Here is a 5,062-nt window from a genome sequence, read left to right on the forward strand (position 1 = left end):
ATTGAGAGGGTTTTCCACGTTAAAATCTCGGTGTGTTCTTATTATTGCTTTACTTGCTATATTTGCATGTTATAGTTGCTGCCATATTGTGTTGTGAGTGCTTCCATATTGTTCTTGTGTTATGTACCTCATTTGATTATAGTGGAGCTATTTCATTGGTCTGGACGACTCGTGGTTTTTACCTCTCACATTGAGAGGGTTTTCCACGTTAAAATCTCGGTGTGTTCTTATTATTGCTTTACTTGCTATATTTGCATGTTATAGTTGCTGTCATATTGTGTTGTGAGTGCTTCCATATTGTTCTTGTGTTAGACATTTGTGTCGTTTCCGCTGCTAGGCTCTTTCAGATTCCTCCTAGTTATCATTGATAAGATAGAACACACTTTTGAGACAGATAAGTAAATAGAAATATAGAATTGAAAGTAGGCAGGGGAAAGCTAAGTCTAGATGAATGAATTGCGACGTGTGAGTGTTGAAAATACAAAAGAATGGTTTTTAAAGGACAATGTAATAAAAAGAGGAGAAGGAAAAGATAATGTTTATTTTTTCAATTTCGTTATGTAACACAAGGATTTTATTAATTTTTGCTAATTTTTGTTTATAACTGTGTTTAATAAAAGTATCGTTATGAATGTATTTAAGAAAAGTGTTTTTTTATGAATGTGCCTAATAAAAATATTTTTATAGATGTGTTTTTTATATGTATTTCCTTATACGATATACCATAATAGTTTATTGCAAGAAAATTAGATTGTTCTATTTTTACAATATTTGAACTTTTAACGTGCCAAATCCATCCTATATATATATATATATATCTGCGTGACTTCATTAGATAGTAAATTAGTAATGAGAAACATATGCTTAGATAGGAAAACAACTAACTACAGAGCTCTTCTTAAATTGAATTCATTGGTATACAGTTTAAAAAAAAAAATTGATTGAGATAGTCTCAAATGCATTACAATATACAAGTAGTATTCCTCCAAAAAAGACATTTTTTTTTAGATATTAGCCAAATTTTGGTATAATACTAATTTTATAAATTTTATAATATTTTTTAAAATTATGGGAACGAAATAAATAAAGGGTCTATCTACTGTACAGATGCATCTTCGTACAGATTTACAGATTTAAAAAGCGTATCACTAAAAGTGTTGCTTAAAGAGAAAGTGTTACCCTTAATCGTTAACTTGGCTCTGATACCAATTTTTTTAAAAGTCGACTTTTCTTTTAATTTCTTTATCGAAATTTCTATTAACTCTTCATACTTTACTTTGAATAAGTGTATAGATTCGATTGGTGGTGTTTTATTTAAATAATTTGCAAATTCATAATAAAAAATGTTGACCATTTCTACTATTACTAGATATTTATAATTCTGATTTCAATTTTATAGTTTTTCAATCTTGTTTTAGTTTATAATATTCTTTTTTGCATGGATTATTGTATATAAAATCTTTTTTCTGTTTGTCTTTTTCTTTAATATAATTTCTCAAATCTTCAAAGACTTCTTTTATTTCTACACTTTCTGTTGTTTCTAAATATCTTTTTAATTTTTCAACTTCATTCTCCATTTTTTCTTTCAACAGCTTTAATTCTTTTAAGTCATAATATGGTTTTCCAGGCATTTATAAATTTTTTAAGTTTAACTCCAACTTGTTTATATTTATTCTTATTTCTATCCTTTTTATTATAAGGTCATCAATTTCGATCCGAAGATTATTTAATTCCCTTTTATACTCCTTTATTTTACTTTTTAATTTTTTCGCCCTTTTTCTTTTTATTTTATTTTCTGGTCTTTCAATCTTTGTATGTTTCATTATTTATTTTAGAATTTCTGCAAATTCTATCATCGATTCATCACTATTTTCTAGAGATTCTATTAATTTTTCTAACTCTTCAACTTCTCTTTTCAACTTGTCATAGATTATTTTTAAAGCTTCAAATGCTCTTTGATTTATTTCAGAAAACTGTAAATAATTCAACCGATTTTCTCTTTCAAAGAGCTCTTGTTTCTTGTCTTAATAAGTTACATATATTTTTTCTTTATTTATTGTCATAATTTAGTGTTTAGGGTTTCATTTAATTTTTCGACCTTTTTTGTTAATTCTTTTATTTCAGAATTTTCTTCTTTAATCTTTAACTTAGATAAACTTAAAGGGCTATTAATTTTAGATTCTCTTATTTGAAAATTCGATGAAACTAATTTTCCTGATGGTTCTTTTAATAATAGAACTGGGTTTCAATAGCTTTATATTTTGGTATTTCTGTTTTTACAATTTTCTGAAATAATTCATCGACATAAATTCTTTCTCTGTTTTTAAATATTATACTATGATGGCTATTTGTTAAAGCATAATGTATTGCATATGTAATTGAAAATGGTTCATCGTCTTGTTCCATTAGATTCTTTCTGTGAAATTTATAAGCCAAACTTATAGATCTTTCAAGGTTTTCAGTTGATAAAGGTATAGCATATCCAAGATGAGCATTGAATTTAACATTTACGTTTGCCAAGTTTCCATGAACAATTCCAATTATTTGATCTATTGGATCATCAGTAATTCTTTTGTCACAGATTGCTAAGCTTATTGGTGAATTAATTCCTTTCATATATGTAGATTTGATTAAGACTTGTATAGTACTAATATGAATCCACCCAATTTTAGATCTCTTTTGTTGATCCTTAATTTTCTCAATCTGTTTACTCAATTCTTCATCATTTATCAAAGCTATTTCAAGTTCTCTATTGGCGGATTTTATCTTTATAGGGGCTTCAAGTTGAATTTTTTCATAGTATATTATATTTTTTCTATTAAAAACTTCTTTTAAAAGATTTTGTTTATTAAAATTTTCATTTGATTTGAGATTTAGTTCTGTTTTTAGAACAGCCTGTTTTTCATTATCTAATAAAGCAGTTAATCTATAATAATCAGATTCTTCTGTTAATTCTAAACTTTCTAAATAATTCATAATGGAAAGACTAGAATGAAGATGTACCTTTCTGGAGAAAAACTTCCTTTATTTAGTATATTTTACATAAGGTGTTTTTATCTCCAGAGGGGATATTGTAGATACTAACTCCAGAGGGGAGTTTAGAATTATTTTTCCCTAAGGGAATTCTTCCTCAGACTATAGAATCGCCTCGGCAGCTTCCTCCTTGCTCTCCTAGCATATGAGTACTCTTAGCCTCCTGCTTTCTATTATCTGATGCTTCTACAATTGCCTAAGCAATCTATTTATAATGGTTGGGTCTGATGGACAATTCACATCCTTACCCTTCTTATGACGTCATTGCTTACGTCATTGTTTATTATCTTGCACCAGCTACATTGTTGGTGCCTTATGACCTAAGCGCTTACGTCACTATGCAATAATGTTGAGAGATACTTCAGATGCACTGTCCTCCTCTTTTATCATGTGACCCTCAGATGCATTGTCTCATTCCTTCATCATGTGAGTTGATTCCGTTTCATTATTGCTTTCTTCAGATATCTCTGAGGCACATAGCTGGCACTTGTGGTCTTCTCTGTCTTTTATCAAATAGCAGAGATTTCTCTTTATCCCTTCAGGGAGCTTTTCTAAAAGTCCAGATAAGTTATAGAATGCTGATTCAAATTCCACCAAGAGTCTCATCTCTCTTTCCTCAATTTCATTTCTTTTACTGGACACAAGCAGAGTATTTCTACTTTTATAATTAATCATTGTGCGAGATTCCTTCGTTATTTTTTGAGTTTTTTCAAAGACCCTTACTAATGTGCTGGTTAGCCTTCCTTCATGACTGTAAATTGTTAAATCTTGAATCTGATCAATTGGTTGAAAATTTTCTGGGAAGACGGACATGAATATTACTTGATGTGCTGGAACCAAGCATTCTTCTTCTTCATTAAAAATAGGTTGACTGTTTGTAAATTTTAGGGATATATCTCTTGGATTTACATTGTCAATCATATTTTTAAATCTCTTTACTGCATCAACGAATCCTGCAGGAAACTCACTAATAATTTTTAGATCATTAAAAATTAAAATTGTATCAATTAATCCATACTGGAAAAACTGATAGGTGTCAGATGGGGAAGCATCTAGAAATATAACCAGCTTTGTTAGCTGTTCTTTGGCAATAGGATAATATCCCAAAATTGTCCTTTTTTCTTCAGTCTAATTCAGGACTATATTAAGGGTTTCTCTGAGATTTGATCTACAGACCCTTTTCTTTTCCTTGATTTCAGCCCTTGTAGGAATGTTTCTTATTATCCCTGTTCTCTGGGTTTGAATTGGAGCTTTATCTGCTCTTTTTAGAGTTTGCTCTGGATGGAGAGCTTCATATTCCTTGAAGGATTCCTTTGCCTCTTCCAGTGTTAGAAACCCTCCTTTATGAATTATCCTTGATTGATGTGTGAATGGTGCTGCTTTTTCCCAGGCACCATATACTCCTTTCATGGGGCCATTATAAATTACATAATATTTTTTATCTTGGGTGGATTTTTTAATGATTTCAGCAATTGTTTTATTTTCTGAAATTTTTTCTTCACCTGATTTGTCCACCATGCTTAGCTGGCTGAACTCTGATGGTTTTGCTTGTTGTGTTGATTTCATTGCTTCAATGGCCTTCTTGAGAGATTGGATCTGTGTCCTTATTTGCTGACAATGCTTGCATTTTTTGAGTTCTTGCTCATATTTTTGAATTTCTTGATCTAATGCGTTGTAGACGAACTCCATTCTCTTGTTAATATATCTGCAATAACATTTTTGTCACCCTTAATATATTCAATTTTTATTGGATATTGTAACAAAAATAATTGCCATCTTATCAATCGTCCATGATTATAATCAACTTTTAAATTATATCGTATGAAACCTGTTAGGTAACTTGAATCTGTCCTTAATGTAAATTCTCTGGGTAGTAAATCAATTTTCTATTTCTTAAGAGATTTAATTGTTGTTAGAGTTTCCTTTTCATGAGTAGTATATCTTTGTTCTGTTGGAGTGAAAGTCCCTGAAATATACCTGCAAAGTAATTCCTTTGGGGAATATTTAGAATCTAGTGATTCTTTTTCTT

This window comes from Arachis ipaensis, chromosome B03 (genome assembly GCF_000816755.2).
Source record: "Arachis ipaensis cultivar K30076 chromosome B03, Araip1.1, whole genome shotgun sequence".
Taxonomy (NCBI): domain Eukaryota; kingdom Viridiplantae; phylum Streptophyta; class Magnoliopsida; order Fabales; family Fabaceae; genus Arachis; species Arachis ipaensis.